Source organism: Anolis sagrei, chromosome 4, assembly GCF_037176765.1.
Source record: "Anolis sagrei isolate rAnoSag1 chromosome 4, rAnoSag1.mat, whole genome shotgun sequence".
In the NCBI taxonomy this organism is placed as follows: Eukaryota; Metazoa; Chordata; class Lepidosauria; order Squamata; family Dactyloidae; genus Anolis; species Anolis sagrei.
Window position 1 is genome coordinate 163154442 of NC_090024.1, and position 14279 is coordinate 163168720.

Below are 14279 nucleotides of genomic sequence, written 5' to 3' on the forward strand. Positions count from 1 at the left end.
TAACCAAGACACCAATAATTTTGTTGTTGTTGTTGTTGTTGTTGCTTGGCCTGTGTTTTTGTTATCCCACTATTTTGCCAAGGCATATTACTAATCAACCCAAAGGATCATCCCTCTCAAATTCCTATAGATGTTAGCAGGCCTGTAGCGAGGGGGGGGGGGTTAGGGGTTCAACCCCCCCCCCAAAAAATGTTTCAGATTTTTTTAAAAAACCTGGTTTACTCATGAATTTTAACAGGTTAACCAAATCCCCATGCTAAGTCTATGAGATGCAAAAAATTAAGAGTCCCTCCAGAACTGCAAGCACTAACTCAAGCAAATATTGACAATTTATTCACACTGTCATTACTTGCAGCAATAGCCGATGTAGTGAAGCAACCAAGTTGGGGAGGGGGGAAGGGGTTGAATGCTCTCATTAAAGGTGATGGTACTCACCTTTAAGGCCTTACATGGTCTGGGGCCGATGTACCTGAGAGACCGCCTCACCCCTACCAACTTCAGAGATTCCTCCGTTCTGAGGATCAAGATTTGTTGGAAATTCCCAATGTCAAGACCTTGCATCTAACAGCAACCAGACGCAGAACCTTTACAGCAGTGGCACCATCACTCTGGAATACTCTGCCACCTGAAGTCCGTGCCTTGCAGGACTTATCAGCTTTCCACAGGGCATGTAAGACATATCTGTTTTGACAGGCCTTTGATCTTGGATATTGCTGTTTTTAAATTGTTTTAAATTGTTTTTAAATTGTGTTAGATTTTAGCCTGTTTTTGTAAGCCGCTCCGAGCCCCAGGGGAGTGACAGCATAGAAGTTTGAATAATAAATAAATAAATTAAGGAGTCCTGACTTGGTGGAGGTGGTTGACAGGGCAGAGCTGCAGACTATTGAAGGCTGCTCTGCCCCCTGCTGTGCTCTTTGCTTCAGTGTGAGCTAAGAGGCAGGTTTCAACTCCCCCCCCCGTGAAAATTTCAACCCCCCCCCCCGAAAATTTAATCCCCTCCCGAATTTTTTTTCTGGCTACAGCCCTGGATGTTAGTCCTAAATGTGGCCACAAAATTGGCATTAAAATGTCCATTACACATTCCACTGCCTTGCAACACCTGTTATTTTTGACCTCTCACATCCATCCCTGCCTTTCTGAGCCCTCTTTCTTTGCAAATGCATTAGAGCAGTTAGAAACCCATCTGGGAGAAACTGGTTTCACTGTGCGGATTATTATATTGACAGATCTGGAACAGATTTAAGGCTAGGATGGTGCTTACATCAAAAATAGAAGGTGGCCAGTTCTAGAATCCACAATTATTTTTTCCATTTCTGGATGAGATGTGCATCAGCACCCTGGAGGAATAATAATTTTGGGGGGAGTTGGAGGAGAGAGAGAGAAAGCAATAGTTAGCAAAGAAAGTAATCAGTTACCTGTCCCAGAGGCTCAATTAGCCCTCTATTGCCCAGTTATGCCCTTGGAGTGGTTTTTGGCAGCCCAAACCACCACATTCTGAAAAATATGCTCCATCACAGATGCATGTCTATAAAGTGTTTCATACCCCGTGGAGCTGATTTCACCATATAATGTGGTTTAGATTTAGTGCATTAAGGGGTTCACTCAAAACTTTCCCCTGTCTTTGCTTGGTGCACTTTAAGGGCCTTGATTAGTCCGGCAGCATACTTTGGCAGTGTACATTTTGTAACTGCTGCAGCTTGAAGTTTCAAACTGGATAGTCAGTGTAGTTGTGCCCTTAGAGATAGCTAGTAAACAGCACTAAAGGGGCCATCCATAAGGTTCTAATTTCATAACAAATACAAGAGAAGGAAATTAAATAACTGCTGTGGGGCTGGGGATCATTGTTCAGCATGCATTTCTTCTCTGTGCCAGCAATGTTTCATTGGCATTCAAATTCTAAGTGCAGAAAGAATAACTAAAATTAACAGCAAGACTTTGGAATTTGGTCTTATTTTTGATGGGGGAAGGAGGAAAATTACTACTCTTGTAAAAATTAGCCATGACTCTTTCATAGCACTGCTTCTTCCCTTGGCAGGTGGACAGAGGTTACAGCTACACTGTAGAATTAATGCAGCCTGACACCGCTCTGACTGCCATAGCTCAATATTATGAGATCATGGAAGTTATGGTGTGTTGAGGTTCCAGCACTGTTTGGCAAAGCAGGTTATACAACTTTATAAAACTACAACTCACATAATTCAAAATTATTGAGCCAAAACAATAAAAGTGGTGTCAAATTGCATTAATTCTACAAGGTCGATGCACCTTGAGGAATTTTCAGAAAGATTTTCCATCTGATGAAAGCACAGCCACTACTTCTTTCTTTTACTCACAATTCCTTCTTAAACTACAGAATATTGTTATATCCACCATGCGCTTAAGCAGACACACATATGCACAAACATATGAATGAGTTTCTGTGAATTTAAAAGGTGTTTTTCTTATATCAGTTCAAAAATATTTGAGCAGAGGTGGTGTTTCTCACGGATGGTACATTGTTGTCTATAGTCTCTCTGAAATGCATTTCCTTGATCACCCACTGGTTTCCTGTTGTAATCTCCATGCCATAAGAGCCAGAACACACTTTGAAGAAGCGGGTGTTCAAAATACTAAAGCACTTCACTGCTGCTTCAAAATGCTTGCATCAACTCTTCACCACCTGATGTGCTTTATTGCTTAATTTTCCAACCTTAAAAAACAATCTATTTCCAGACATGCCAACTGACCTGCATGAAATTATTTCTCCTATAATCTATTTGGAGCAGATTCACTGATTGTTCACTATTGAACCTATTCTTTTGTTCCACTTGGTCTTTTTAAACAAGCAGCTTACAGCCTTTTAAACTAAGCTTCCTTTTCTTTTGCCAATAAAATATTGTTCTTCTCCCTTCTCCCTTTACTGCTTATTCTCTCAGGATGTACTACTATCTACCAGTGGGGGAATCATTCCATTCTAGGTTTAGTCTAAACTTAACTAAGGTAGTAGGTAGGTAGTCCCCTGACATTAAGTCCAGTCATGTCTGACTCTGGGGTGTGGTGCTCATCTCCATTTCTAAGCCGAAGAGCCAGCGTTGTCCGTAGACACCTCCAAGGTCATGTGGCTGCATGGAGCGCCGTTACCTTCCCGCCTATTGATCTACTCACCTTTGCATGTTTTCGAACTGCTAGGTTGGCAGAAGCTAGGGCTGACAGCGGAAGCTCACGCCGCTCCCTGGAATCGAACCTGTGACCTTTCGATCAACAAGCTCAGCAGCTCAGTGCTTTAACCCACTGCGCCACCGGGGGCTCCTAAACTTAACTAAACAGGGTGCCAAATCATGTTGAAGATTACTAGCTAAATTCTCTTGTGAGATATATATATATATATATATATATATATATATATATATATATATATATATGGAGGTGTAGTCTGTCAGTGGCTTTTAACTTTGTTGACTACAAATGGAATGTTGTGCTCAGTTCGCGTCACCTTGGTTGCTATTTTTTAAATTATTATTATGCCATGCTATTTGGCTTACATTTGTTTTACAGTGTTGGATTAAATGAATATTTTACCATTGCCATGTTTTAAAATAGACAAACCTCAAATATTTCCAAAATCCTTACAACAAACTCAGGATTTCCAAGTAGGAAAAAACCCCTTCTTCTTGATATTAAAATTAAATAGTTTTAATAATACTTTGGATTAACTTAAATCCTCTATGATGTTGGCCTGTCTGGCTATAAGCGTTCATGATCGTGGATGTCTATCCATTTACCAGTAGTTTTATTTATTGTTATTATCACTGTTATCAGAATTTATGTGTAATTATTTGCAAGATATGGAAGCTATGTGGCTTTATTTCATTTTGAAACTTTTTATAAGCTTCTGTAAGCTTCAGAAAGAGGGGGAAAAACAAATGTTCAGTATTATTGTATTATTTGAGTGTAGTCATGACAGTTAATTTCTCCCATTTTTCTATGATAAAAGTATACAATACCTACAGGCATTCCCTCCAACTGTTCTTATTTGGCAGAGACAGTCCTGATTAATATTCTAACATTCCACCTTTTCATTACTTTTAAAATGTCAATTTTTTCTCTCCTTTTTCCTTTGTTATCCTCGCTTCAGTGACTGCAAACTGATTTCAAAGTGTAAAAGTAGTTTGCACTCTGTTAAGTTGGCAGGGCAAAGGGAAGAGGGGAGCAGAAGGGGTGGAATCTTGACCATCCCAGGAAGTCAGAAAAAAGTTTTGCTGCTGCAGTCTTTCCTAGTTTGGTAAATTTTCTTCATCAATCACTTTTGTAATCTTTGTATTTTAACTACATTCCGATGTTGCTTGTATTGTCCATTATTGTAACAAACAGCTACCTCCTTTGAAATGGCACAAAATCTATTTCTGGGATTGATTTTTTGCCCTTTATACTGAATTGCCAATCTTTAGGCACTTTACCCTAAAGCTGGCAAGGGTGACAATCCAGTGTAGTTCAATTTACATGATGCACAGAGCCATCTCACGCCATTCTAGGGAAAGTTGGGGAGTGCTCTGGAGGTTCTCCAATGCTCCCAAACACCCACATGTTGAATTGTGTGATCAGCTGGACCAGTTGTGTTTTGGAATTGGCCTCACTGTTCAAATGTGCAGTGCTGCCACCCTGCTTTCCTGTGCACTGCACTTACCTGTGTCATTTTGTCATCACTATAGCAGTCCCCTTTCCTCCCTGATTCATGTGAGCACCTTTGCTTACATTGGCAAAAGTGTGCAGAGATGGGTTGGATCTCTATAGCCTCAACTGTGGCAATGACAGCATGACTGACATAAGTAAGGGTGACAATCCAGTGGAGTTCAATTGGGTTCAGCCCTGCTGGACAATTTGGATTCTATTCCATTGGTGTAGCAGGATGAATTCAGGCAATATAATAGCCCTGAGGCTGGTTCAGAGTACTGCCACTTCAGAAAAGACAAGTGGTAAATGGCCTTGTAGATGCACCCTGAACCTGCTCTTATTATTCTTGATCAAAAAAAAGGGAAATCTTCCAACTTCAATATCTAAGCAAAATAATTATCTGGGAATTGAAATTCTAATTAGAAAGGTTTTTGAATATTCATTGCTGAAAGTCAATATTAATTGGAATAAGCTAGCTATTTTGAATGTTTATAATCCTTGTAATACCTTAGCAGAGTACTTCAGATTTGATTTATTCCTTATTATCAAAGACTTTAATAATAATCACTGTGTTTCATGAAGTAATTTAATAGACGTGTTAAAAATAAATCAAATTAACTTTTTATTGAATTTCACAGGATATATATATATATATATATAGAGAGAGAGAGAGAGAGAGAGAGAGAGAGAGAGAGAGATGAATGACCATATATGTTACCACTATGTCAGATAAAAATAGTAAAGGCACAGTCATGGTAGCTCCTTAGCTGAAAAACATAATGTCAGCGGAGGTTTTCATTTTGCCCTCATTAGAACAGCAAGTAGAATTATGTTGATCTCATACACAACTTGACTATTTTGCTTTAGCAATATAATTTTTACAGGCAACCAGGTATTTGGTTTGGTCTAGGAATAGAATACATGTGGGCAACATTTGGGCAAACAGTGTTGTCCAAATATACACCCCACTTTCAAAAAAATCTTGTCAATAACTTTGTTGTGAATAGACAGCAGTGGGCTTAGCAGTTTAATGGGAGAAGGAGGATTTTAATGTATGAAAACTTGGAGGACGGTGGGATCCCTTGTGTTTTTCACACTTTCAACCACAGTGTAGTTTACAGGTGAAAAAGAAAAGGAGGAAAATGAGCCTGACTTGGAGATACAGCTTTTTAGAAGATGATTCTGCTCTTGCATGCCTGCTGATATAATGTGAAAGAAGTTCAGAGTTTTAATAACAACAGCACACATGTCTGATTGGTAATGCTAGGATAGTGGATATCGCTTTTCACAGAGCCTCGCCAAAGAACTTGAATGTATCCTTGTGGATTTATGGTACAATAACAACAGCTCTAGACTCCTGGCTCTTCTAAAACTTGATTAAAAGCAATCAATATAAGAAGGAAGTCAGAAGTGGTCCCATAAATAAAACAAAACCCATTATGAAACCAGATAACTAAAGTACACAGGTTGGGTATTCCTCATACAAAATGCTTAGGGCCAGAAGTGTTTTGGTTTTTTTGCATATTTGCACATATATAATGAGATGTCTTGAAGATGGGACCCAAATCTAAACATAAAATTCATTTTTGTTTCATATACACCTTATACATATAGCCTGAAGCCAATTTTATACACAGTACTGTATTTTTAATAATTTTAGCAATTGAACAATGAACCATAAGAAAGCAAGGGTGTCTCTATATATCAGTCACCCATGTTGACAGTTTTGGTTTTCAGATTTCCAGATAAGGGATATTCAAACTATATAATAAAGCAAAGGTGGAGCTCAAGCTGCTGTACCCACAAGAATTTTTAAATATGTATTGTATAACTTTGCAATCTCTTGTTTCCCTTATGATGTTTGTCAGTTATGAATCATCTAGTATATGCTTCTTTTAATCAAAAGTTTTGAATTTGTAAATTTTGCATCATTGCCTTGCAAATGAATACATTTTCTCAAATAGATAGTTCTTATTGGGAGACTGCACTTTTCATGAATTAGAATGCTAATATGAGGCAATCCCAAGAGCAAGCATAGTTTAGCACAGCAATTTTTGGTGTTGGACTAGGAATCTTGGAAATCAGGGTTTGAATCCCTATTCCGCTGTGAAAACCCACTGAATGACCTTTTGACAACTCATATTGTCTCAGCCACAGAGGAAGGCAGTGTCAACCCCCTTCTGAACAAATCTTGCAAAGAAAACCCCATGCCAGGGTTGCCTTAGGGTTGCCATAGGTAAGAAACAACATGAAGGCACACCACCACCACCACAATAACAACAACATATGAAGCAATATTTTCTTCCATTAACATTCCATGTTTGAGAATGCTATGGGAATTTGGGATGAGGTTAGAATTTGAAGCAAAAGCCTGATGCAATCATCCCTGGTCAAAGAAAAGACTGCAGAATCAAGGCAAAAACAGCTCAATAAGGAGTGTTTGCTCCTCATTGCTCTCCCAGCCTGCTACTTTTTTCAAATCTCACTTGGAAAAGCATACAGTTTGTATCACACAACAGAATCTGTTATGTAGACGGGAAATGGAATAGTTGCATCACACCTCTGGATTTGTTGCAGTTGGAACTGAGCTTGGAACATTACTGGAAAAGCCTAATTTGTTTTGTTTAACATTAATTCACTCAGAAATATAATCCATTTACATTAACAATAGTAGGGGAAAATAAACTGGTTGCATTACTCTTACTGTTAGCATTTCTTTTTTGAATAAATCACAGGCTGGCAGACAACTATAAAGCCCATGTCATATCTTTTTTTCCCCTGTGTCTGATCACAGCCCATTTTTTTCAGGCCCCTTATCTGTGATTTCCATGTTTTTATATTAAATAATACTTTCCCATACTGTCAGTGCTTAACTTCCTTGTTCTGTTTTTTTCTTTATTGTTCTCACTATATATATATATATATATATATATATATATATATATATATATATCGAGGCAGACAGACACAGAGGACCTCTTCACACGTGCCGCTGGAATTACCCAGTATTGCTGGGGATCACAGCGATCCTGGAGCGACTTGCCCAGGGAGCGCAGGGATCTGTTGCCCTGAGCCTCACACTGTCCCGACTTTCCCACTACTTTATCACATGGGGGATGCCTCTTTAAGCTGGCTCAACCTATCTTTCCTTTTAGAAAGATGAGGAGTTTCCTATCGTGCACTGCCAGCAGAGCAGGATTTTTTTTGCCAATTTCGCCATGGAGCCGCCCTGGAAGTACTTCTCTGGGGTGTAATGGGAACCATTGGACTCCATGGCGAAAGTACAAAGAACCCACTGCAACCAAATTTGGGCCTGTGTGATGAGGTTCAGAGACAAACAGAGAGACAGGCAGAGACACGGAGAGTCCTCCGCCACCCTCCATCCTCCTCCATCTGGAAATCTGAAAACCAAAATTGTTTACAAGGGTGATTGAGATAGTGATACCTTTGCTTTCCTCTGCCATTCTCCATCTCTTCTTCCACTCAGTGTCAGCTCTCTCAACCTTTTCTTCTTCTTCTCTGTTTATGTGTGTCCTTTGAGCATTCTTCCTCATCCACTCTATTTTATGTGCGTAGTCTCCCCATTTCTCCTGCCACCTACCTCAGCTGCAACTCCTGACACAGCACTTCAGCCACGTGATCATCCTCTTATTTCATTCCTTCTCCATTCTCATGTAGAAGAGGTTATTTAGAAAGCAGGCATAACTATTAATGAGCCAAACCTCATTAACATTATGTCTAGTTTCCCAATGGGTTCAGCACTCATTATGTAAAAATAAAAACTAAGGTCATTGGGAAGTCATTAGTCTAAATCTCAAATAAATCCACTAGGTTTGATGCATCAAACTTAATGTGTTATTTCCCAGCTCTGATTAAGAAGCCTCCCCCATCTGAAAAGCACCCTGTACCTCTGTACCATAAATATCTAAAGGTGCCACATAGATGTGTCCTTCTTTTAACTAACATCACCATTTGTTTTTGTTGTTTCATGTTTGTATAGACTTTCCTTTTATGGTGATCTTTCTTAGTGGGTTTGTGTTTGGGTTACCTTTCCTGCCACAGTTCTACCACTCTGTGTATGTCTTCTGGGAGAAAGAAAGAGAAGCTGGCGCTCTACAGTTCCCCATTTATTGCCCCAATGCTTCATTGCTTTGGCCTCTGTGAACAGTAGCTTTGTGTCAGATGTGTCTCTTCCAACAAAGGAAAATATGCTCTTAAGTGCATGACTCGTTAAGAGCATTAAAGTGAGAGGAAAGGAGATTAACTCCATTCTGGCAGGAAATTTAACTAACAGCAGTACCAAGCCTTGCCTAATTTGGGATGTTTTTCCTCCAGTTCCAATTGGCAGCTTGAATGTAGACCTAGCCAACCTTCACAATTGCAACTTCTCTGGTAGATACTGTCCAGCAGATCATGTGAAAAGCATTCAGGAAAAGGGATTTAATTTTTCTCTCTTCACTGCTTTCACAGCCAGTTCTTTTTTCCCTCACCTCAGAGGAAGAGCCAATATTATTACAGTTTTCGCCTTAGGAAGACTACCTCATACAGAGAGTTTGGCATCTAAATTTCTATTGGGCAGATATTTCTCTCTAATCAAACTCAATAATCTAATCTGTGGTTTGACAATATTTGTTAACTATTCAAATATTCATTGGGCCTGACAGGCGGTATCATAGGGCTAGCAGCTGAGGGTATTCTAGGGCTATACATTTATTGTATTATTTTCCCTTTGAAAGAACAAGACATATTGCTATATGGGCAAATATAAAAGTGTCAAGAGAGAAAACCAAACATTGAATGCCTTGCAGTGAAGGGATGTAAAAAATATCAATTTTTAAAATTCTCAGTGAGAAAGAATATATTGACACACACTCCATGAGCAAAACTGTCTACAACAGTGAGATGGTTCACATGTCTGTAAGGACAAAAACAGCAGCAATCACTCTCATTTTCTCTATTTCCGGTGGGATTTGTGGTAATCTTTTGTTTTGAATAAACTGTTCTTTGGAAAAATAGCAGGGGGGGTGGGGGTTACACAAAATGAATAATTTCCATTTAAAACATTGGTGTTTGTTTAAAAAGATTTTTCAATTGAAATGTTCATTAAAAATGCTATGATCCAAAATGTTATTATAAAGTATACAAAAACTTGGCTGATCAAGAGTTTAAAATTTACCCATTCTCGCATAAGAGAATGAAATATCATATTTCATCACAAAATAGTCAAACCCTCTGTTTTGGGTCCTGGTTTTGGTATTTTAGAATTTCTCTCATAATACACACACATTTAGTTTACAGACTTGACTATTATGCAAGGAGGCAACACTGACCCAAAGACTTCATTTCTCTGACCTATGGAGGGTTGCCAAGCCTTCACTCACCAGTGTGCTTGCTGGTGAGAGCTATGAGGCACAGGTGGCTTTGCAGCTATGAGGCTTCCCTAGGCTGGCAGTCAAGGGAAGCCCCATAGGTGCCAAAAAGTTTTCTCATATAATAGTCACACACTCCTTTTTCCCATAAAGGGGATAAGTGTGACTATTATGTGATGAAATATGGTAAATGAAATAGCTAGTTAGTGATCATGTAGAATACAATTGGTTCAGATCTCTTGATATGCAGCAAATCAGTCTCTTAGATTCAGTCTTTTCCTCTTTCCTGACTATATCATGCGGGTAGGGAACTGCAAAGCCTGGAAAATTGCATAAGGAAGCCAGATTGCATTGGCTCCTATACAGGATGGAGTAAAGTCTGCAATATACTTGAGGCAGGAGTCTGCCACCGAGCTCCTGGAGAAGATGGGATTAACTGCACACCGTGCAGAATGTGGTTCTGATCAACATCTTCCATTTCCTGGCTAGCCATGTTGGTCTTGTGGTAATGTTGAAGTAATTTTCTTGAACTAAGATATTTCATTACTTTTTCTGACACTGTTTTATCATTTGTTGTTCAGAACATCATGTCCTCAATGTCCTAAGAGATATCTGAACCTATTCCCTTTGTAGGATACATTCCTGCAATGTAAGTATGAAGGAACTCTGTAGTATAAGGACATTTAGATCACCATCAGGCCCGTAGCCAGGATTTTGGTTCGGGTGGGGGGGGGGGCTGAGTTTGTTTTGGGGGGGGCTGAGTCTGAGTGAAAGAGGGTCTACCCTAGCAAACCTTTTGTATCGTTACCTCAATACCCCCAAACATGTGGGATATATTGAGTATGGTGATCAGATCATGATATGAATAAACATAACAGTTTAAATAATGCACCAGTAAGGCCTTTTCGCGAACCACCATGAGAATTTCGGGGGGGGGGGGGTGAAGCCCCTCAAGCCCCCCCCCCCCCCCCCCAGCTACATGCCTGATCACCATTGTAGACAAATGACGATTTGCTGACATGTAGACATACTGGGATTCAGAACTGCTGTTAGGGACAGGGGACGATGAAGATCCACCCTGGAGGCTAATGGGTCCAGATGGTTTTCTGACAGTTGGCTGAGAATTTCCTATGGCTGCAGAAAGTAATTCTGCTGAAGCTACAGTTGACCTCTGGAATGGAGAAATGACCAGAGTTGTGACATGTTCACTTCTAAGTATCCTGTCATGGAACAGAATGAAAAATGATCTCTGCTTTATGAGATCTGTTGATGAGAAAACAAATAGAGTAGTACCAATTCATCTCTTCTTCTGAAAGATTAATCCAAATCCTTTTATTCAAGCAGTTTATCTCCCACACATTTAATATAAATTGATATGTTTTAACCTTTTTATAACTGATATGTGTGTATGTGTGTGAAACATATTCACAAACACAGTGTAGTTAATGGGAAAACAGAAAATAATTCATACAGTGAAACGTGTGCATTTGGCAAAGCATGTAAAGTACACACCAGTTATCTGACACTTATGAGATTGTTTTTTATCTTATTTCCTAGGAATATGGCAGACCAAAATTTCAGGCCCTGGTGTTCTAGTGATATGACAGTTCCTATTAGCAATGTGGAACTTCCCTGGCTCTTCCAGAGTGTGGCAATGTTTCACAGAAAGTGCAATATATACAGTATATATATATATAATGCATCAGTCTGCAGCTTCTATCCCCATTTTATAACAGGCCAATTACTTTAAAAACTATAGCTTTCCAAATTATCCTTGAAAATCAAGTGCAAATGGATATTTGCACTTACAGCTTCAATTTCCTTTGCAATGTTTCTAAGTATTCCCAGCTGAGAAAGAAAAGGTTTAAGGTTTCATTTAGACACAAATGTAACATCTGGGACTAAAGTAATTAGTGAATACTTCTTTTGGATGAATGAGAAGAGAGTCACATGAGATACCATGCATACTGTGTAAATTATGTAAAAACCTACACACACACACACACATACACACTGTATTTCAATAAGTGCTGTGACATGCTTTCCAGATCATTTGATATATCATTGGTATTTTGTTTGATTATTGGTACATAAAATGTTCATAATACATGCAGTAATGATCATTTCTAAAATTATTTCCTTGCTTAGAATCTACTGTTTAAAAAGTATCAAAACTTCTTTTTCACAAAAAAATCTCCACACATATCTTTATTATGTTTCGAATGTGTGTGATTTATTTTTTGATGATGGTGATGATGATGATGATCTTTTATTTCTAGCCCGCACCTCTCTCCCCAAAGGGACTCAGGGCGGCTTCCAAATGTAACACAAACAAGGCAAACATTCAGTGCCATAAAAATATAAACATTTACACATACTTACAATTAAAATGGAATAAACAACTTGGGCTGAAAGTTATAAATCAGTCAGGCATCATTGATCATACTAAACAGGTAAAAAGATATAGAAATATATAAGATTTAATAAGATTTAAGTAGTAAATGTCATTGTCAGCTTTGTCCACTAAGATGGAACTGGTGATATTATTCATCCTCCTTTCCATAGACAAGTGAACAGAAATAAAAATTTTAATTCTTTCTTGAAGGAGAGGCTATTCTGATTTCTTTAGGGAGGGAGTTCCAAAAGGAAGGAGCAACCATGGAGAAGGTCCCCTCTCTCTTCCCCACCAGCCGTCCTTGAGATGGGGGTGGGATCGAGAGGAGGGCCCCCTCTCATGATCACAGAGTCCAAGCAAATTTATAAATGAGAATGCAAGATGTCAAATAGCCTGGGCACGAACAGTTTAGGGCTTTAATAGGTAATTATTTTTTCAAGATTTTATCTCACCCCTATCCAAATTAGTATTCAAATGCATGTTTCTCACTGGCTTCATTGTTGTTATTGTTGTTGTTTTGACAAATTGGATTTTGAGTCATTTTGCTTGACAAGGATAAACATATACACTCTCACATACATAATAAACTATGAAGAGCTTATACATAAGAGAATAAAAAGGAACAGCCGGTCTTCAGCGTGGAAGGAAAATTCTGATGCTGGAAGACATTTGGAATGGACAGATGCAAAGTACAAGCACTGCTACCATTTTGGAAATCTACATGACATTTTGGAAATCCTTTGTAACTTGAGTCAATTTATTTATCCCCATTCCTTGCTAAGACTTCTTCAAGCAAATTTCACTTTTCAAAGGAAGAGAATTGATGTGGGGAATGTCAAAACAAACAAAAAGAGAGAAAAGAAGCCTAATCTTCTCATACCACACAATGATGAGGATCATTATACTGAGAAAGAAGAACCACCATTTTAACAAGAGGTTCTATGGCCATGTAAAGGTTTGTTCCCAACACTAAAATATCAGTTAGAATGATGATATCACAACAACCAGTGGATGAGCAATTGATCTGATCCTCTGGGTAAATTCTTGTTTCCAGTTTGTGCCAGGTTTGTACATGTGCATTGTCTGTTCCATCTTGCATTCCTCTTTTTTTTCTGAGAGAGAAAATGACAATATTTTTAAGTCATAGTGAACAAAGAAACTGGAAAGAAATACAATTTAGAGCAATTGCTGATGCCAGCCAAAGCTTCTATAACCAGCAAAGACATGTAGGATATCAGCTGTGAATTTCTGTTTGTTCTAGGTGTTTTCAAACTGGTTCGTTTGGAAAGGGAAGGGGGTGATGGGGAAAAACCAGGTGTGTTTTCAACCCATGGTCTTTGCATTATTTACAATTCTTGGAATTATCTTAAATGCCTCCAGCTCCATGGCTACATACAGCCCATAAAGCTGTTTTTGTCGCTCTCGGAGCACCATAGGGTTTTTCTTTTCACATTTGTCCCCAAAAGCCTCTTTAGTCGATTTTAGAACCAGATTAAAAAAAACAACACACAAACAAACAAACAAACTGGAAGTAAATTAGAAGTGACTTCTGATGACTTTCTGTTTTGAAAAAAAAACCCAAAATGACCCCCCACATTGCTTAAGATGGTGTTGGATGACATTTGGGGACCAAAAATGGGAGGAAGGGTAATGAGGGGAATGAGGGATGCAGTCCCCTAAGGTTTCCTTGGGCCATAATATCTCCCAAAGTTGCCTGCCCTGTCTGAAAGTAAAGAAAGGAAGAAAGGACAGAAGGGAGGAGACCTCTGCCACTGTGGTCATCCTGACCATTCCACTGGAATAGTTTTGAGGACTGAATGTTGGTTCCCTGAACAGCATTAAAGCAGCCACTCTTTATTTGCTAT

The 14279-nt window shown here is 38.9% G+C and overlaps 1 protein-coding gene across 2 annotated transcripts in view; it reads left to right on the forward strand.

Annotated features, from left to right (window-relative positions):
• NEGR1 (neuronal growth regulator 1) overlaps nt 1-14279 on the forward strand; it is a 624711-nt gene that overhangs the window by 350249 nt on the left and 260183 nt on the right. The gene's annotated exons all lie outside the window — the stretch shown is intronic.